The sequence below is a fragment of the Pongo abelii genome, chromosome 1 (genome assembly GCF_028885655.2).
Source record: "Pongo abelii isolate AG06213 chromosome 1, NHGRI_mPonAbe1-v2.0_pri, whole genome shotgun sequence".
Taxonomy (NCBI): Eukaryota; Metazoa; Chordata; class Mammalia; order Primates; family Hominidae; genus Pongo; species Pongo abelii.
In genome coordinates this window covers 192,229,291-192,251,103 of record NC_071985.2, presented here as the reverse complement: position 1 = coordinate 192,251,103, position 21,813 = coordinate 192,229,291, and the positions used below count along the sequence as shown (strand labels likewise).

Here is a 21,813-nt window from a genome sequence, read left to right as displayed (position 1 = left end):
TAGGCAACAAGAGCAAAACTCCAACCCCTTAACAACAAAAAAAAAAAGATTCATTAATTCATTTAACTTTTTAATGAATGCATTATATGCCATGCACTGTGATAGAAATCACATATAAGATTGGCAATGTGGCACTATTCACAATAGCAAAGACTTGGAACCAACCCAAATGTCCATCAATGATAGACTAGATTAAGAAAATGTGGCACATATACACCATGGAATACTATGTAGCCATGAAAAAGGATGAGTTCATGCCCTTTGTAGGGACTTTTTCTATTAGAACAGTTTTAGATTTACAGAAAAACTGCAGATAGTTCCCATATACCCTGTACTATTTCCCCTACTACTAACATTTTATATTAGTATGGCATATTTGTTACAATTCATGAACCAACATTGATACCTTATTAACTAAAGTCCACACTTTATTCAGACTTCCTTAATTTTTACCTGAGATTACTTTTCTATGACAGGACCCCATCCAGTATACTATGCTACATTATATTTAGTCATTATGTCTTCTTAGCCTCTTCTTGGCTGACATTTTCTCAGACGTTCCTTGTTTGATGACTTTAACAGTTTTGTGGAATATTAGAAATTTTATAGGCCAGGTGTGGTGGCTCACGCCTGTAATCTCAGCACTTTGGGAGGCAGAGGCAGGCAGATCACGAGGTCAGGAGTTCAAGAACAGCCCGGCCAACATAGTGAAACTTGGTCTCTACTAAAAATACAAAAAATTAGCCAGGTGTGGTGGTAGGCACCTGTAATCTTAGCTACTCAGGAGGCTGAGGCAGGAGAATCGCTTGAACCCGGGGAGGTGGAGGTTACAGCGAGCCAAGATCACATACACTGCACACCAGCCGGGGTGACAGTGCGAGACTGTCTCAAAAAAAAAAAAAAGAAAGGAATTTTATAAAATGTACCTCAGTTGGGATTATCTGATGTTTTCTCATGATTAGACTCAGGTTATGGCTTTTGGGGAGGAAGAGAACTTAGGTAAAGTTATTATATCTGTCACCTAAATAGTAAAACCCACTGAGGGAGGAAACCCTATCTTATTCTCACCTTTTTATCCTTAGTACGTAGCTGGTAAAGGTTGAAAAGCAGGAAATGGATGCAAACCAAAGGTTGAAGGGGTATAGAAATGTTATAATTTATTAAAATATGAGCACTGATCCTAACAAGGAATCTAGTCATATATCTGCTCAAATTAAAAAATAAATATGACTTTGATTTGCTAAACCATTTCATTCTTCTATCCAGGGATCTTTTGTTTGCCTACATTGTTTGGTGAGATAGAAGATATATTCAGACTAAAAATATACGTGTCAATTCCTGCAAGTAAACCTTGCCTCCTGTGCTGATAAAGTCTCGGAATTACTTAACACTGCTGTGGGGCACATATATGGTGAAATGAAAAGAGGACTGGGGTTGAAGTCAGGCTGGTCTGGGCTTGAAACCAAGTCCTATTACTTATAAACGGCATAAACTTGGCCAGCTATCTCTGAGTCTCAGTTTCTTCATGTATAAAATAGAGGTGATACTACCTATATGCAGGTGGGTAAAAATAACGTGTTTATATGTTTCAACATATCTGACAGATACTCAAAAAAGGTTATTCCCTTTTTTAGTACAGTACATTATATAGAGTAGGTCTGCTTTAAATATATTTTGGAATAAGGCAACATATGTATAAACAAACAAACACAGAAGATGCTGATTGTTACTTTCACAAATTGGATAAATGAATTCTGAAACAATTTCACATGCCTTTTGTTTTTTCAAGCACCTAATACATGTCTGCTATGTGGCAGCCCCTCAAATATTTGATGATTCTTCCATCAGATATCTAGGACCAAGAGTCAAGAGAACCAGATTCCAGTTTTTGACCCTCGACAAACAAGTCCCTTCTTTAGGCCTCAGTTTCTTTACTGAATAAATGACCTAATAGTTACAGAACTTGAGAGTTAGAAGAGATCTTAGAAATCATTCACAGCAACTCCTTGCCTAAATCACAGAGCCAGTGAGTGGCAAACTGGGACTTGAATCAGGACTCTTAATCACCAAGCCATATAACTCTTTCCACATACCATGCAGCTTATAAGGTCTCTTTCACCTTCTTGTCTATGAAATATTTGGGATTGAACTACTACTGTTCTTTAGAATATCATCCCATTCTGAAAAATCCACTAAACTAGCAAGCTAAGTTTTATCTTTATCAAAACCAGAAAGTATAGAAGAATAAACAAAATTGTCACTATCAATCATAGTTACCTAAGAGTACTACGACTATAGATAGCAGAAGATCAAAAGTCTTTCGATCATGTTAATATATCAAGTACTTAAATATGGAGATGATCTATTTTTAATAGTCCCTGATTATATCTTCTTCATAATTAAATGAAATTATAATCACTGGTCCACAGAACTGATAGACTGAATCACTAGTATTCTGAGATATCCATATCTCTATCATCCCGGGATTCCTTACTGTAACTTAGAGCAAAATGATTTTTTTTTAAATATCCAATGATCTTCTCTTTTTAGGATTCCCATTTCATGTCTTTAGGGCCTTTCACACTGCTGACCTATTCCTTTCTTTTTGAAACTTACCGTTGTTCTCTTGGCATCCAAAACATCACTTTCTCCTGATTATGCTTATGGTATAGTGATTCAGAATATAGCTTACTGGACAAGAGCACAGACTGTAGATTCAGACTGCCAGAGTCCAAATCCAGGCTCTACCACTTGCTATCCCTGTGATCTTTCACAGGTTACTTAACTTTGTGCTTGTTTAGTAAGTACTATAAAGGTATGTGTTGTTATTGTTCCTTAGTCTCTTCCTCTACTGTGTTTCTTTAACCTCCACATATTCCACCTGGCAGATTCCACCCACTGAAAGGGGTCTTTACCTCTTCCTATCTGGAAGGGCTTCTTTCATCTCCTCACCCTCTATCTGGTGAATTCCTTCTCAATCTTTAAGATTCAGTTTAGGGCCAGGCACGATGGCTGACGCCTATAATTTCAGCACTTTGGAAGGCCGAGGTGGGAGGATTACTTCAGGCTAGGAGTTTGAGAGCAGCCTGACAACATAGCAAGACCCCTATTTTTTTTCTTTCTGCTCTTTAAAATAATTCCACATACAATCATTCCCAATTTTGAAAAGTTTTAAAAAATTATCTGGGCATGAGCACATACCTGTAATCCTAGCTACTTGGAAGGTTGAGGCAGGAGGATTACTTTAGCTATGATCCCAATACTGCACTCCAGCCTGGGCAACGGAGCAACTATGCCTCTTTTTTTTTTTTTTTTTTTTGAGACGCAGTCTCGCTCTGTCATCCAGGTTGGAGTGCAGTGGCACAATCTGTGCTCACTGCAAGCTCCGCCTCCCAGGTTCACGCCATTCTCCTGCCTCAGACTCCGGAGTAGCTGGGGCTACAGGCACCCGCCACCATGCCTGGCTAATTTTTTGTATTTTTAGTAGAGACAGGGTTTCACCGTGTTAACCAGGATGGTCTCGATCTCCCGACCTCATGATCAGCCCACCTCAGCCTCCCAAAATGCTGGGATTACAGGAGTGAGCCACCGCATCCGGCAAAACTCTGTCTCTTAAAAAAACTTAAACAATAAAAAAGATTCAGTTCAAAAGTCATTCTCTCTCTCTGGAATCTTTCCAAATGTCACTTCCCTCCTTCTGCCTTGGCCATCAGTTGTTCCTGCCCTAGTGTTCCCATAGTACTTTGAATATGTTTCCACCATGCCAAGCTTATTTTTGTATTTTTTGCAGATACAGGGTTTCACCAAGTTGCCCAGGCTGGTCTCAAACTCCTGGGCTCAAGAGATTTGACCACCTTGGCTTCCCAAAGTGCTGGAATTACAGGTGTGAGTTACCGTGCCCAGTGTATTTTGAATATATTTCAACCAGAACATTAGTTACATTAGATTGAATAGGCCACTTGAATCTGCCTATATTAAATCATTTCAGACCTACAAAAACAGAAATTTTATGATTCACTCTAATATTAGTGGTGAGTAAAAAATTTTATGATTCACCCTAATATTAATATTTCTTTATACTTCTGCTGTCCCCTCCCTCCCTGTGTTATGCTCGTAACAAGAGTGGAATGCTATTTATTCTTTAAAAATATACATACATTTGGGAGGCCGAGGCAGATCACATAGTCAGGAGTTTGAAACCAGCCTGACCAACATGGTGAAACCCCGTCTCTACTAAAAATACAAAATTTAGCCAGGCGTGGTGGCACATGTCTGTAATCCCAGCTACTCAGGAGGCTGAGGCAGGAGAATCTCTTGAACCCAGGAGGTGGAGGTTGCAGTGAGCCGAGATCGTGCCACTGCACTCCAGCCTGGGAGTCAGAACGAGACTCCGTCAAAAAAAAAAAAAAAAAAAAGAAAAGTTCAGATATATAAAAAGGCATAAAGAATAATTAATAGATACCTATATATCCACAACTCAGTTGAAAAATATTTATTCAATTTAAGCTCTTTGTGTGCCCTTCTTCGCATTATTCTTGGTCTTTTCTCCCCAACTTACCCTTTGGAGATACCTACTATCCTTAATTTGGTATTTATAATTACCATGTATTTCTTTATTACATAAGTATGCCTCCCTAAATAATACATGCATGTCAAGCTTTATATAAATGTGTTCTGCAATTCGCCTTTTTCATTCAACCTGTTATTTGTGAGATTTGCTCATGTTACTATATAGATCTAGTTCACTCATTTCACTATTGTATGGAATTCTATTAAGTAAATATACCACAATATTTTCATTCTTTTACTGACAGGCATTTAGACTAGTTCAAATTTTTTGCTGTAGCAATGTTGCATGAATATTTTTGAACATCCCTTTATGCATACATTGGAGAGTTTCCAAAGGGTATATACCTAGGAGTGGAATTGCTAGATTGTAGTTTATGTGCATTTTCATCTTAACAGATATTGCATAAGAATATATTATATCAGAAACCAAGGGTGTGTATAGCCAAAGAGCACAGGGGTTTTAAGAAGATGAAGAAGTAATGGTCCAGATATAGTGGAGAGTAAAAAAATACAGTTATCTTCACCTCTCTTCTTTGGGATGGGAGGGGAGCAGGAGAATGTGCTGCATCCATTTAAAAGAGCTACAGAGGAAGTAGTATGTTCTCCATGACTCAAGAGAGAGCCTGGCTTCCACTTAAGGACAGGACACACAAAAAGACATCCAATAAAATGGTTAACAATGTAGGAAACAGGAGTTTGAGAGAACAAGTGGAAGGAGCAAAAAAGCAGGGCTGGAAGAGAGTAAAAGGAAGCCAGGTCAGAACAAGAATAACAGTACGGAAGACAGACCATTTGATTCTGGGACAAAGATAACAGGTGATAAGTCTTGCTGGATTTATCTGGCTATAAGGTTATCAAAAGGTTTCAGGGCCCCCCTATGCCCTTTGGATACCAAATTCCAGGGATGATCGGGTCCCTACATAAAATCATATTTGCCTATGATCTACACACATCCTCCTATATATTTTAACATCTCTAGATTATTTATAAAACCTAACACAATACAAGTGCTATGTAAATAGTTGTTATACTATTGTTTAGGGAATAATGACAAGAAAAAAGTCTGTACATGTTCAGTACAGATGCAACCATCCCTTTTTTTCCATATTTTCAATCCATAATTGGTTGAATACACAGATGCAGAACCCACGGATACAGAAAGCCAAATGTAATTAGTTCTAGCAGTTTACTGGTGGCTAGACAGTTAACACTAAGGTCTTGGAATGCTGTGGTTAAATTCCCTCATTCACAGATGGGGAGAGAAAGACCCAACATTTGAGTGCCTGATAAGTGACCAACATTATGTAAAGTACTTTGCACTTTATCTTAGTTAAACCTTACAGCTACATCTTCTTTCATTTTATAAACGACAAAGTAAAAGTGATCTGCCGGGGGTTGTGCGGTTAATTTTTAGTGACATTGAGGAACTCAGGTTTCCTTTAAAATCTTAATCAGTATGGAGGAATGAAAAAGACAGAATTTGAAATTAGAGCTTCTTTGGTCACTTTCTACCAGTGAGATCTTGTATGTTTCTTAATCTCACTAAGCCTATCAATCAAATAAGATTACTGCAAAGATTAACCTACAACTACAAAACAAATCTTAGATTTTTTTAACCTAAAATTGGCCTACACAGGAACTTATTTTCAAGTGTGGAATTTCTTATTTGGTTTATTGCAAACAAAAATTTGAAGTTTCTGAATTGATGCCTATACATTTTACAGACAGTAAACTGAGGTAGAGAAAGAGGACATTCAATGTATGGCTCCCTAATGTATCCAGAATCAACTCCAAACTGCATCACAGTTTTGGATCTTTAATACCAAGGCCCCAGCCCATCTCTCTAGCCATATTTCCTACTATTAACTTTTACAAATACAATACTCAAACCTGTGGTAGCTATTTTTAACAAAGATACCATAGCCTATGCTTTCCCTATTTTATATATCTACCTAAATTATTTACTATTGAAATTTGTTCATGGCCCAAGTAAAATTCATTTTGAAATGAAGCCCAACCTTGTTTCCAAATGTTTAGAAATGACAGCTCCCTCCTCTGAACTGCTTTATCACTTTGCTACTACCTCCCTTAGAGTACTCACTATGTTCTATTTTATAATTTAGGTAAGCATGTAAAAGGTTCATTTCAGCTAGTAGAGCATAAGCCCCTTAAAGGAAGGAAGAAAGGAACTAATATTTACTTTGTATCTATGAATCACCAATCGCTTGTGATTTTATGTGTATGGTATGTATGTATATATTTTTCATGTAATATTTGTGATATCCTATGAAGTATAAATTTTTTACAGATAAGGACACTGAAGCTCACAGAGGCTAAATAATTTGTTTACAGTCATAAAGCTAGTAAGTGACAGAGTCTAGATCTGAATTTTAGTGTTTCTACCTCCAAAGCCTAGGCTCTTTCCAGTATACTCTGTCTAGAAAACCATGGGTATATCCTCACTGCTTTATCTGATTGTTCCCTACCTACCCACTAATGATCATCAGAGGAAAAAATCTCCACTGCCCTTTGTCATTAAGTATTAGCAGAAAGGATTCAATATGAGGTATGTGCCCTCCCACTTTCCAAGACTAAGAACAGACTCTTCTGAGCAAACAGAATGATTAATATGAGTCCTGAATAAAGATAAAGAGATCAGAATTCCGCTTCCAGGCAGGAAAAGTAAAAAAACTATTACCTTTTCACTCTTGTGTTTAAAAATCCCTCCTCCTTCAAGGTTTGCACCATCTGGCTATATCACTCTCTACCCCACCTCCTCATCTGTCATCTACCACCCTCCTGATTAATCCCCTATCTTTACTGCACCTGGGTCACATCTTTCTCTCTTCCCCACATCCCATCATCCTCAATCACTTCACTCTCCACACAGATGACTCATTCAATACACTAGCCTCGCAATTCCTTGTCATACTCAGCTTTACTGACCTTCGCCTCTGCTGTATTTTAGCTACCCATACACAGAGACCTCGCTGTCACCTAGAACAGTCCCAATATCAGACAACTTAACTCCGATATTCCACTTTCTGACCACACCTCTTTTTTTTCTCAGCTTACTTCCGCTATATTTGCTCACTGATCTAACTCAAGAAATTGAAAATTTTCAAGTCCAGAATTGAACTCATCATCAATTGTTTCCTGTCTCAGTTAAAATTACCAACATATCCTTAGTCATCCAAGGCAAAAACCCGAGCATCACACAGGACTCCTCACCCTCTCACCTGCACATACAATCAATCATTAAAACCTTATACATTTTCTCAGATTCATTTCTTTCTCTTCATCCCTATGACCACATTTTAAAAATGTTACTTCAACCATGTCTGATAGACACCTTCCAGTGATTAAATAAAAATTTAAAAAACCACCTACTGAATTGATTTTAGGATACTTATGCATACAAGGTCCATCACGACATGGCCTCTGACTGTATTTCCAGCCTTACAACTTATCACTTATTGTTATATTCCTAGCAGTCCCAAACTGTTTGTGGTTCTCTACACAAGCCATTCCTTTTCTCACATTGATGCCTTTGCTCAAGCTTTTTCTCTGTTTGAAGGACACTTTCTGCTCATGTTTGTCTCACTTACTCCTACCTACCATTTAAGATTTGGGTCAGATATCATCTCTTCCCAAAGCCTTCCTTTAACTCCTAGGCTAGTCTAAGTGCCCTCACCTTTGGGCAACCTTTACTCTCACCTTGTATATCTCAGCTATGCGTAGTTCTCATTTTTATTCTGAGATAATCTATTTAAGCATCTAATTTACCAGCTCCACAAGATTGGAAATCTTTGTAAACCCAGCTGAGCACAGTACATAGCATAGTGCTTGACCCATAGTAGGTACATAAGTGTACAGTGAAGGTTAGAACATACCAAGTTTAAATTTTCTTTTCTTTTTTAAAAGATGGGGTCTCATTCTGTCACTTGCTATGGCGTGATCATGGCTCACTGAAGCCTCAAACTCCTTGACTCAAACGGTCCTCCTGCCTCAGCCTCCTGAGTAGCTGAGACTACAGACATGCACCATCATGCCCAGCTATATTTTTATTTTTATTTTTTGTAGAGACAGGGTCTTGCTACATAGCCCAGGCTGGTCCAGAACTCCTGGCCTCAAAGAGTTGCCTGCCTCAGCTTCCCAAAGTGCTGGGATTATAGGCATGAGCCCCTGCATCCAGCCCTAAGTTTAAATTTTCAGTGGGATATTCACATCAATTCTTTCTCACAGTTAAGTATCCTCTACCTTTCACTCCAAGTCCTTTGCAAGGAAGGAATCAAGGCCTTTCCTCTGGATCTGTATAGTTCCACTGAGAATGGTGCTACGCAAATGTTTACCCAACTTACATAAAAGGGAACAACATTTGCACAAACATACCAAAAATCAAAATTTGACATATGTGCTACAAAGTTCAAAACTATTGACCAATTTAAAAAATGAAGGCATAAGAACAAAAATAAAGAACCAATTCTGACTGCTGGTATGTGCTTGTCTAAGTTGTAAAAACAGTGAAACTTTGCTTAGTACTTAAACAGGATCCCAGATGTAAGAGCTTGGCCTTTTATCTACAAGGCCATCTCATCTCTACTGGGCTTAAAACATTACTAACTTGCGGAGTTGCTTAGGCAAGAGTTTAGGAGGTTGGTAAGTAAGCAACAAAAAGTGTTCTTTTTTATAGTAATTTTGGGCCTTCTGCTGGCAGTTAGAAATAGAGCAAAGAGTTCAATGTAATAAAGCATTTCCCTCTGCAACCAAATATTAAAATTGCAGTTTGGCACTAAACTAGGTCTCAGTCCTTTTCAGAGTTTAAAAAAAAAAAAAGAGCTATTCTATTTGCATGGCACATTACACTTTAACAAAACATTCTGATGTACATTAGTTAGCAACATTTGATAAAGTGTTTATAGACATTTTTTAAAAGGAAGGAAACCCCCAAATTTCCACAAAATGTCTTTTAGTTTGTTTGAACAAACACTACTAAATGTTTTTTTTTTCTTTTTAAGTTCAAAATACAGTACAGAAATGAGGAAGGGAATCTAGAGTACTTTTGATTTAAGCAGGTCAATCCTTGGGGCTGTTTCTTAGAGAAACTTACTAGGTTTTGTCTCCAGGATCACTTTTAAGAAACTCTCCTTTAAGGGGATAAGCTCATCCAGAGGACAGTTTAGAGAACCACAGCAGATGAGAGACAACTGAAGAAAGTGGAAGTGAAGACTCAGGGGACATGATTACTAACTTCAGATATCTTAACAGCTGCCCATAAGGGAAAAGAACTAGGAAGGATGGGAGCCAGCTGTTTCTTTCAACTTATAACCAAATCTGTCCAGCAACAGAATGGGTTTCCTTTAAAGAGATTCGCTTCGGATCACTGGAAGAGGTTCCAAACGGGTTCGTCAAATTATCGGGGGGATTTGGGGATTTTCAAAGACACTTTGGCATGGGATGAGAGAAAACGCCCCCTAGATGACTTTTAAATTCCCTTCCAGTCAGGAGATATTCCGGGGTTCACCCATCGTCTGGAAACCACTTTCGATGCTCTCGGGCTGGCACACAGCTGTGCCCACGTGTCTGGCCCCCAGGGCCGCTGTGGCTCACTTCGGTGCGGGGCCGCTCTCCCTGCCGGTTTCCGGCGGGGCACCGGGGCAGGCGGCACACATGAGTCGCCCGGCCGGGGCCCAGCCCCCAGGACGCTGCTGACAGCTCCGGGCCCTAGGCGCCCCAGCTCTCGGTGGGGGCCACGCCGCCCCGCCGACCTCTGTCCCTGCCTTCCCCGAACCGGGACCCGGCAGGCCAGAATCACAGGCATTCCCACCTCTGGCGCCGGAGGGGACCGTCTGACCCGCGCAGACGGGATCGCGCCGCCGCCCGGCCCTCGGCCCCCAGCCAGCCTGCCCCGGCCCACCCGGACCCGCCGGCCAGGACACGGCGACCCACACGGACTGCCCCCACGCCGACCCTCCAAAGGGCCCCCGGCCTTGGGTTTCCTGTGCCGGGGCTCCCGGGCCGTCCTGGCGGCGTCAGGGCCGCGACCTGACCGTGGGCCCCGCCCGCCCGACCGCAGATGCAGAACCAGCCTCCGAGCTCGGGGCCGGGCTGACACGGCCGAGAGAGGGCCCGGCCCCGCGCGGACCACAGACTGGCAGGCCGGCCAGACAGACGGACAGGCGGACCCCGGCCCGGGGGGGCGGGCGCAGCAGCTGCGCAGGTCCCGCCACCGCCCTCTGGCCCCAGGCGGCCCCTCAGGGCGCGAGCTCTTAGGCGGGCGGAGGCGGCCGCGAGGCGCTTACCTGAGGGCGCGGCGGGGGCGCGGGGCGGCTCACTCCCTTCCCGCCGCCATATTTCCGCTGCGCAGGGAGGGAGCGGAGACGCGGGAAGGGGGCGGGCGGGCGGCTCGGGAGAGCGGAGGGCGGGCGGCGGGGGGCTCCACCGAGCTGGCGGCGGCGGCTGAGGCGGGGGGCGGGGCGGGGGCTCCCCCGGCCCCTCACCCGCGCCTCCCGCCGCGAGGTGGCGCGCGCCTTGGCCGTTGGCTCGCGCGGGGGGCGGGGCGGCGCGCTGGAGGAGGGAGGGCACGCGGGGACCCGGCCCGGCCTTACCCCGCCGGCCTGCCGACCCAGGTCCGGGGGCCCAGCTGGCGCCCGGACCAGCTCTCCGGTCCGCGTCCTGTAGATGGGTAAACTGAGGCCTGAGAGGGCGCGAGGGCGGGGACGAGGCCGAGGACTCGGGCTCGAATCCCGAGGACGCCAGTAGCCCGCTCTGAGGCCGCGTGGGGCTGGTGGAGGAGCCACCGGTCGGGCCCCCGAGACCGGCTGACGTGGGCCTCGCCTCGGGCGACTCCCGTCGGGTTAGTGGCTGGCTGTGTGGTGACCTTGGGCGAGTTACTTCGCACAGCCACCCAGGGGCCTCTTCTCCAACACGATAGCACTGCACCCAGAGGGTAGGTGAGAGATGAGTTAGTGCTTGGATGCCCTAGTGAGTGTTAGCGTCCTCAGTCCTCCCTGCGGTGATCCCTTGAACAAGTACGCACTGGGCACGTGATGGGCCAGGTACAATGCACAGGCTCATTCTTCCAGGCCCGCCAGCAATGTTGGCTACACAATTCTATTTTTGTTTTGTTAGAGATGGAGCTGGAGCCTCACTTTGTCCCCAAGGTCGGAGTGCAGTGGCGCCATCATAGCTCACTGTAACCTCAAATTACTGGGCTCAAGTGATCCTCCTGCCTCAGCCTCCCAAAGCGCTGGGACTACAGGCGTGAGCCACTGCGCCTGGCACACAATTGGTTTAACCACCACATCATTTTAGAAGCTTAGGAAACTGACGTCTTGATTTCTGTTTTGGCTGCTTGAAAATACAGTGCAATATAAATCCCGAGACCTCTGCTGAGCTGGATGTGGAGTGGGTGTGGGCATCATTTAGAACATGGCAATCCTCAGGTCACACAGGAATGTCTTGTTAATGATCCTTCTGTGAACAATGCTCCTTGGAGGGAAGTCCACCTAAGCAAGGCTGGAGCAGCAGATGGGGCAGCTGAGCCTGGTATTACTTGCCTTGCCTCTAGAATAGGTCTTAGAGCATTGGACTGAAGGGGGGCCGCCTCCTTGTATCCTGGTATTGGTCTCAGTATCCGTCTGCCCATTCTTGAGAAATGGAAATGGTCAGAATCTATCCAGGTTCTGATCTGCATCCCTGTTGTCTAATTTAAACTTTCATTCCATGGCGTTTTGGGGAGTACCTGTCTCATGAAGAGCCCTGAGGTTACAAGGATAATTAGAGCCTAAATCTAAGGAGCCCATAGTTGGGGAAACTATTATGTCAATAGCTAATGAGAGCACAGTGTTATAAGTGCTCATATTAGTTTTCTATTCCTGCATAACAAATTGGCACAAATTTGCAGCTGAAAGCAACACCCATTGATTTACTCACAGTTGTGTAGGTCGGAAAACTGGCATGGTGTGGCTGGGTTTTCTGCTCGTGGTGTCATAGGCTGAAATCAAGATGTCTAGAACCTCCACAAGGGAAAGGTCTGCCCCAGGCTCCTTCGGGCTGTTGGCAGAATTCATGTCCCTGTAGGACTAGGATCCCACAGCTACATTGTTTTGCCAGCTCTCTGTTGGGGACCATGCTCAGGTCCTTGCCACGTGATCCCTTTTATCTCATCAACAGAGAACCTCTCTCATGTCACTCCCTCTCACTCTTTAAATATCTCTGATTTCCCTTCTTCAACCACTCAGAGAACACTATGAGCTTTTAAAGGACTTGTAATTAGGTCAGACCCACCTAGATAATCTTTCTACTTTAAGATCACCTGTGCCACATCACATACCCTAATCACAGGAGTAAAATTCATCATAGCCACTGTCCCAGGGACTATGCAGAAGGTGTACATGAAGGTTAATCTAGGAAGCTACCTTAGAATTCTGCCTGCTATGTCCAGTGAGAAATGTTCGCTTAAACATTTTCTCTATGAACTCCCCTAAGAGTTTGTTCTGTAACTCTGTCCATGGCACAATATATGTTGCCATTATTGGAGTATATTTCTAAACCTCTTTTCTAGGCTGAAAGTGTCTTGAGATCAGGAACCTTATTCACACCTGTAGCCTTAGATAAGGCTTGGCATGAGGGAGATATTTCCACATCTGCTAAAAATAAATAAATAAAAATATTATGCATATTGTCCTTTGGATTCCTGCTTTTTTTTTTTTTTTGAGATGGAGTCTTGCTCTGTCATCCAGTTTGGAACACAGTGACGCGATCTCAGCTCACTGCAAGCTCCGTCTCCTGGGTTCACGCCATTCTCCTGCCTCAGCCTCCTGAGTAGCTGGGACTACAGGCGCCTGCCATCATGCCCAGCTGATTTTTTGTATTTTTAGTAGAGACGGGGTTTCACCATGTTAGCCAGGATGGTCTCAATCTCCTGACCTCGTGATCCACCCTCCTTGGCCTCCCAAAGTGGATATTACAGGTGTGAGCCACCGCACCCAGCCTCCTGCTTCTTTTTTAGATCCAGCTCAGAACTTCTCTGACACTTCTCAGGAAGAACTCATTTCTCCCTCCTCTCCACTGTCACTTGGTAAAAATCTCTGTGTGAAATGTTTCCCATTGTAGTATTTTAAGTTAGACTGTAGTTTCCTTGAATATAGTACTTTGCTTTTATTCCATTTAATATCCCAGGGCACAGCATAACATATTAACAGTTCTGTGCTGTTCAATTAAACAACAAATTACACATGGGTGTTATTAGTTGTTTAATGTTTGGATTTTAATAAGGGGGGTTAAAAACCAAGAGGCAACTGGAGAGTGGAATTGGGCTATGACAGACCCTGTGACCTTTGGGTTACAGGTGTGGGGAAGCCAAGAAATAGAGGCAATGGAGAGGGAAGAAATAGGCAAGTTAATCAGGATGTAATTTTTTTTTTAAAGGAGGTATGCTAGGAAACCCCAGGTCTGCTCTTTTCTACTACATTACAGCAAAAAGGAGTGATATTCTGGCACTGACAGAACTGACAAAAACAGTAGTTTTTGTTTTGTTTTTTGTTTTTGTTTTTTTTCATGTTGTTGATGACCCAGTGGAAGAGTTGGTAAAGGAAATGGGAAAGATGGTTTCTGATGCTTAAATAAAGTATGTGTGTTGCGGGGTGTCGGGGGGATGCATTGAAATACATAAGAGCCTTCACCACGTTAAGTCCTACGCATCAATTAAGACTACCTTCCCCAGGAACTTCCTCTGATACCTTCTCTTCCATCCTCACCCCAGGATAAATTAAATGCCCCTCCTTTTGCTCTCCTTGTAGCCTGGCACCTTCATTCATCATTGCATTTACTAGGATCTGTGCATATCATTTTCATTTATGCTTATCTTTCACCTGACTGTAAGCTCCACAGATTGGAACTCTGTCTTTGTTCTTCATTACATCACAGCACCTCACACCATGCCTGGAACACAGTTGGTGATCAGTCTATATTTATAGAATGAATGCGCACAGTAGGACCCTTTCAGACCCAAGCCATAGACCAAAGAGGCAACCTCCTTATTATCTGCCTTGTGACCACAGAGCCCCACTGGCTGTTCAGATTCAGACATGTGCTGAGCCCAAACCTTGTTGTTTATCTAAGACGCTTCTGCTCTTTCTCCTCTTGTAAAATACAAAGTAAAAATAGTTCCAGGAAGCTGTGTGGTTAAGACATTCCAGTCTCTGTTTGAGCTCCTAGATAAAGGCTGTTATTGTTAGGAAGGTGGTCATTAATCCAACCTGCCTTTTCTCTATGCTTTGGTTTCACACCCTTCTAAAGGTACTGATTCTCTTTGTCCTCAGTTGCCCTTAAGCCTGTCACTAGCCAGTAACTGGAAAAAATAATAACTACAGCAGTTGATGTACGAATGATCTAAAGGTATCAGTTGATCACAAGTTCGCTTTGTGCTCTGGAATTGTGACTTTAACTTATTCTCAAAGTGCCTTACCAGATGGCTTATATCCTCATCTATAAAATGGAAGAAATGACACCTACCTCACCAGATTATTGAAGAGTAAAAGAAAATAAAGTAGGCAGAGCCTCCTGGCACACAGTAATGGCCAAGAAAATGTCGTAGATTGGAATCACAGTTTGGAATCCCCTCTCTTTGTTCTGCTATGGCCAGACTTTGGGCTATTGAGTTTGTCCTAGGCATTATATTTTAAAAGAGGGATGTTGACAAATTATGACCCAGAAGCAAATGACCAGATAAGGAATCTGGAAATCAGACTTTATAAGGAGCAGCTGAAAGGAGTTGGGAACATTTAGCCTGCAGAAGAAATAACTATTAATAGGAGAAGAGTGGGGTAGGGCAAGGCCTTAGAAGGGTCTTCAGATAATTGAAGGGCTAACATGTGGAAAAGGATTAGGCCTCAATTCTATTCCACACATATCTGTGGAACTCCTATTATGTGCCAGGAACTGGGAATGCAAATAAATGTAAAGTACAATCCTTGTCTTTAAGGATCTTAGTCTACAAAGGACCGTGACAATGCAAAAGAGGCTATCACAGAGGACTTTGCAATGCCCTCTGTAATGTGGAGAAGGCAGAGGAGGGTTCATTGAGCCCAGAGATACTGGGGAAGACTTCACCAAGAAGGTGACATTTGAGTGGACCTTAAAGGAAAACTAGGACTTTTTTTAGGCAGAGAAGGAGGGGAAGGACACCTAGGCAGCAAGTACAGCATGAACAAAGACAAAAAGACATCCTCATGGAAAACCTAGGATGCATCGGAAAAAAAGAGGGAAGTGAGCCTGCAATATTTGATGGAGCCAGATTGTCAAGGGCCTTGATTATTAAGCTAAAGAGCTTGGACTATTTACCTTGAGTGGGTATTGAACTATTTACCTTGAGTGGGTATTGAAGAGCCATCAAAGGCCTTTAAGCAGATTTTTATTTTAAAAGGAAATCTCTAGCACAGCCTGCTGAAAGAGCTACACTGAAGAGAGATAGGAGGCAGGGAAGACAAGGCCTCTCAGCATACCAAAGAGAGTCCATGGACTTGACTCTTCCACTGACCATGGGTAAATTTGGGCACATTATTTAAACTTTCTGAACTATTATTTTTTTAGTTTGTAAGTTGAACATCTACTTTATAGGGATGTTTCAAGAATCAAGTGAGGTAACATATCTAAGACCCTCACATGTGTCTGGTAACCAAACGGTGCTCAGTAAGTGAACACCATTCCCTTCCTTCCCTTTCTCTTAATGGACAGAGTAGACAGAGAAACAGAGTTCTACTTGATGATGCTAGCATTCATGGGCAAACAATGGGATAATTCTCTTGGGGAAATGAGTACATCACTGGATACATTCAAGAAGGATATTTCTTTGGTAGAAGATGAGTTGAACCAGGTAAGCCTCTAAAATCTCATTCTTACTCTAAGAGTCTATGATTCTGTCACCTTTAGGTCATAGTATTATGGAGATGGTCAAGAACCTGAGGTTTGATATATATTTGATATATAGTATGATGTATACTTAATATATTATATATCAAATATCTTGTATATATATTATGGAGATGGTCAAGAATCTGAGGTTTGACTTTGTTAAAAGCACCAATTGGACCCAAAAGAAATGAATCTTCCTCAAAATTAATATCTGTTACTGAAGTGTACAGTTAAAAAGACCCTACCCTAAACAGTCCCTCAGGAGTAACTGTACTACAGGAGAAAGAGGGCTGGGTTTCCAACTTACAGGCCTACATTCCAGTGTCAGAAATTAAGGATTTTGCCGTACAGCTTTGGACAGGTCATTCTACATGTCTTGGCCTACATTCCTCCATCAGGAAGATGTGGAGGTTAGGCCTCTAAGGGGTCTTCTATTACTAACATTTTGGGATTCTGGGAGTCTAAGTTATTGAGATCATGAAATTGTGGATGTAAAAATGTTAGGAGATTTCAAGGGTTCCCACAGCAACTATATCACTCACAGTTTATATATATGTCTCAATTTAACAGCATCAAATCCACCTAAAATATATATTTTTTAAATGTGTCACATGCATTGAGAGTGAGACTCATTTGACATTCTTCTTGGAATCAGAACTTTGGAATTCAGTGCATTTCAGGTCCCAGCATTAACTCATCTGCAAATTGGATTAGTTCATATTTCTGGTTGAGAGAGGAGGCACTTTCTGTAGTATGGCAAAGAAATGAAAACGTCAGTCATCTGTCACAGAGGGAAGAGATGGCTCACTTCAGGCCCTAGATGCCACCTCATCTGGAAGTAGACAAAAAGGAAGACTTGGAGCCAGGACAGCCACGTGTTGGTCCACACTATTCCCTCGGAAGGTCCTCCTAGCCAGCTCCTGCTCATCCTCTGTTTGAAGTTTTCCCTTTCCTTCTTCTCTGCTCAATAAAACAAGTTCCTCTATTATCTACACTTCCTTAGCATTATAGCATTGATCATAGAGTATGATAATTATTGCCTGTGTTATTATTGATTCTCTACAAATGGATAAGGGGCACAGCACTAACATTTATTGAGCACCTGCAATGTGCCAGGTGTGTATATAATCTTATGTAATCCATACAGCAACCCTTATGGTGTAGGTATTGTTACCCCTCTTTAACTGATGAGACTAAGGTCAGAGAAGTTAAATAACTTGCTCAAGATCATATAGCTAGTAAATAACAGTCTGGCTTTGAATCAGGTTTTTTTTGTTTCCCAAGCCCCTGTGATTTTGATTGTTCATGCCTTTTTCTTATCTCTGTAACTTGAACTATTAGTATAAGCCCAGCCTTTGGTATACAGTTAGCCCTTGAACAGTGTGGGGGTTAGAGGTGCCAACCCCCTGTACAGTCGAAAATTGCATGTAACTTTTGACTCCCCCCAAACTTAACTACTAATAGCCTACTATTGACCAGAAGCCTTACTGATAACATAGTCTATTAACACATATTTTGTATATGTATTATATACTGTACTCTTACAATAAAATAAGCCATAGAAAAGAAAATGTTATTAAGAAAATCATATAACAGAGAAAATACATTTACAATACTATACTGTATTTATCGATACCATAAGTTTACATTGTCTGTTTACAAGGTGAATCATCTGTCTGAAATAGCATGCAACTGCAGCTGCAGACATCAATCTGCAGCACATGTCAAGCAATTCAACTTTTTCTTGTAATGTCCCGACTTTTCTCTGCTTCTTGGGAGCACTTCCAGCATCACTAGTGGCACTTTGTATAGGTCCCATGGCGTTATTCAAGATTTATGGTATTGTACTAAACACGATGAAAAATACTTGAGAACCACAAGAGATCACTTTTTACTGCGATATGCAGTTTACTGGAGAGATGAATGGCTCACATGGAGATGATTAGCATCACAGGTTGTTTTAAGGGATACTCTCAACAGCTGAGCTCACCACAATGGCTATAGGAGGTGGCTCCAAAATCATTACGGTAGTACCTTATGCACTGCAGTTAACTTCTTGTAGTTATGATTTAATACTGCATATTTATGTTTGTTTACATTTTTCTCAACTGCAAATGGCACTATGTACATAAGGTCTGTAAATGTTTGTGTGCGTAAGTTTTGATAAATTTTATTTATTTTTTATTTTTTGAGACAGGGTCTTTCTGTGTCACCCAGGCTGACACGCTTGCAGTGGCACAGTCACGGCTCACTGCAGCTTCAATCTCCTGGGCTCAAGTAATCCTCCCACCTCAGCCTCTTGAGTAGATGGGACTACAGGCACGCACCACCATGCCTGGCTAATTTTTTGATTTTTAAATAGAGACAAGGTCTCACTTTGTTGCCCAAGGCTGGTCTTGAACTCCTGAGCTCAAGCAATCCTCTCACCTAGGCCTCCCAGAGTTCTGGAATTACACGTATAAGCCACCATGGTTAACAAATTTTAACTTTTTACAGTAGATTTGTATATATTTTATTGTCATAAGTGATTAAATAGAATTGTTTCTACATATATTTTATGCATTCATGACATAAAACTTTTTCTTAAATTTTTTGATATTTCTAGGTTACGTGGTTTGTCTGAGTTTTTTCAAATTGTCTCAAACCTCCAAAAAATTTTTCGGTATATTGAAAAAAGTCTGTGTAAAATGGACCCATGCAGTTCAAACCCATGTTGTTCAAGGGTCAACTGTACACAAGTGATTGAATTATTGTTGAATGACAATCCTATTCAATCGATCAGTAAAGATTTACTATATGGAGCAGTGCTGGGGATTGAGCTAGCCTTTCCTCGACTATCAGCTTCTGGGGACATCTGCTTTGAAATAAATACTCTCATTAGCTTTGCTGGTATCTCAGCTCAGCAGGAGAAGCTGTTGATAGTCTCTTGACAGGGCCAGCTGGCATGATAGACTTGTTTAAACCAAATTTGTTTCACATCATTCTAACAACCCTGCTTTAAGGTCCTAATGTCATAGGAGAGACGGAATTCAATAACAACTGTCATACATATGAAAAGGGCTATACAGAAACTGTACAAGATTCTAAGAGCAAAATGGAGGGAGGGATTAATTCTGCCTACAAGAATTAAGAAAGGTTTCACAGAGAAGGTGGCATTTGAGCTGGGACTCAAAGGATAAGCAGTTTTATTTTTCCATTTGTTTTGTTGGTTTATTTTTAATTTTTATTTTAGGTTTGGGGATACATGTCAGGGTTTATTACGTAGGTAAACACGTGTCATGGGGGTTAGTTGTACATATTATTACATCACCCAGGTATTAAGCTCAGTACCCAATAGTTATTTTTCCTGCTCCTCTCCAGCCTCCCACCCTCCCCGCTCAAGTAGACCCTAGTGTCTGTTGTTTTCTTCTTTGTGTTCATAAATTTTTATCATTCAGTTCCCAGTTATAAGTGGAAACATGCAGTGTTTGATTTTCTATTCATGCATTAGTTTGCTAAGGATAATAGCCTCCAGCCCCATTCATGTTCCTGCAAAAAACATGATCTCATTCTTTTTTATGGCTGCATAATATTCAGTGGTGTATATGTACAACATTTTTTTATTTTTTTATTTTTTTATTTTTTTATTTTTTTATTTTATTATCATTATTATTATTATTATTATTATACTTTAGGTTTTATGGTACATGTGTGCAATGTGCAGGTAAGTTACATATGCGCTGCACCCACCAACTCGTCATCTAGCATTAGGTATATCTCCCAATGCTATCCCTCCCCCCTCCCCCCACCCCACAACAGTCCCCAGAGTGTGATGTTCCCCTTCCTGTGTCCATGTGTTCTCATTGTTCAATTCCCACCTATGAGTGAGAATATGCGGTGTTTGGTTTTTTGTTCTTGCGATAGTTTACTGAGAATGATGATTTCCAATTTCATCCATGTCCCTACAAAGGACGTGAACTCATCATTTTTTATGGCTGCATAGTATTCCATGGTGTATATGTGCCACATTTGCTTAATCCAGTCTATCATTGTTGGACATTTGGGTTGGTTCCAAGTCTTTGCTATTGTGAATAATGCTGCAATAAACATACGTGTGCATGTGTCTTTATAGCAGCATGATTTATAGTCCTTTGGGTATATACCCAGTAATGGGATGGCTGGGTCGAATGGAATTTCTAGTTCTAGATCCCTGAGGAATCGCCACACTGACTTCCACACGGGTTGAACTAGTTTACAGTCCCACCAACAGTGTAAAAGTGTTCCTATTTCTCCACATCCTCTCCAGCACCTGTTGTTTCCTGACTTTTTAATGATTGCCATTCTAACTGGTGTGAGATGGTATCTCATTGTGGTTTTGATTTGCATTTCTCTGATGGCCAGTGATGATGAGCATTTTTTCATGTGTTTTTTGGCTGCATAAATGTCTTCTTTTGAGAAGTGTCTGTTCATGTCCTTCGCCCACTTTTTGATGGGGTTGTTTGTTTTTTTCTTGTAAATTTGTTGGAGTTCATTGTAGATTCTGGATATTAGCCCTTTGTCAGATGAGTAGGTTGCGAAAATTTTCTCCCATTTTGTAGGTTGCCTGTTCACTCTGATGGTAGTTTCTTTTGCTGTGCAGAAGCTCTTGAGTTTAATTAGATCCCATTTGTCAATTTTGGCTTTTGTTGCCATTGCTTTTGGTGTTTTAGACATGAAGTCCTTGCCCATGCCTATGTCCTGAATGGTAATGCCTAGGTTTTCTTCTAGGGTTTTTATGGTTTTAGGTCTAACATTTAAGTCTTTAATCCATCTTGAATTGATTTTTGTATAAGGTGTAAGGAAGGGATCCAGTTTCAGCTTTCTACATATGGCTAACCAGTTTTCCCAGCACCATTTATTAAATAGGGAATCCTTTCCCCATTTCTTGTTTTTGTCAGGTTTGTCAAAGATCAGATAGTTGTAGATATGTGGCATTATTTCTGACGGCTCTGTTCTGTTCCATTGATCTATATCTCTGTTTTGGTACCAGTACCATGCTGTTTTGGTTACTGTAGCCTTGTAGTATAGTTTGAAGTCAGGTAGTGTGATGCACTACCTGACTTTTTTTTATGTACAACATTTTTTAAAATCCAGTCTGTCATTCATGGGCATTTAGGTTGATTTCATGTCTTTGCTATTGTGAACAGTGTTGCAATGAACATTTGCATGCATATGTCTTATGGTAAAATGCTTTATATTCCTCTGGGTATATACCCAGTAATGAGATTGCTGGGTCAAATGGTAGTTCTACTTTTAGCTCTTTGAGGAATTGCTATACTGCTCTCCACAATGGTTGAACTAATTTACACT

The 21,813-nt window shown here is 41.7% G+C and overlaps 1 protein-coding gene and 1 long non-coding RNA gene across 15 annotated transcripts in view; one reads left to right on the top strand and one right to left on the bottom strand.

Annotated features, from left to right (window-relative positions):
- Nucleotides 1-11,030, bottom strand: part of SCMH1 (Scm polycomb group protein homolog 1) — a 243,372-nt gene extending 232,342 nt beyond the window's left edge. For 5 of the 12 annotated variants that reach the window (XM_054537348.2, XM_063713070.1, XM_063713119.1 and 2 more), the window contains exon 1: nucleotides 10,872-11,002. The gene's annotated coding sequence lies outside the window, so the exon portion shown is untranslated. Of the gene's footprint in view, nucleotides 1-10,871 lie in introns of all 12 variants that reach the window. The other 7 variants (XR_010136117.1, XM_063713088.1, XM_063713110.1 and 4 more) reach the window with 5 other exon arrangements.
- A 111-nt stretch (nucleotides 11,031-11,141) lies between these two features.
- Nucleotides 11,142-21,813, top strand: part of LOC129051415 (uncharacterized) — a 32,166-nt gene continuing 21,494 nt past the window's right edge. For all 3 annotated transcript variants that reach the window (XR_010136131.1, XR_010136130.1, XR_010136128.1), the window contains exon 1: nucleotides 11,142-11,518. This is a non-coding gene — a long non-coding RNA (uncharacterized LOC129051415). The remainder of the gene's footprint in view (nucleotides 11,519-21,813) is intronic.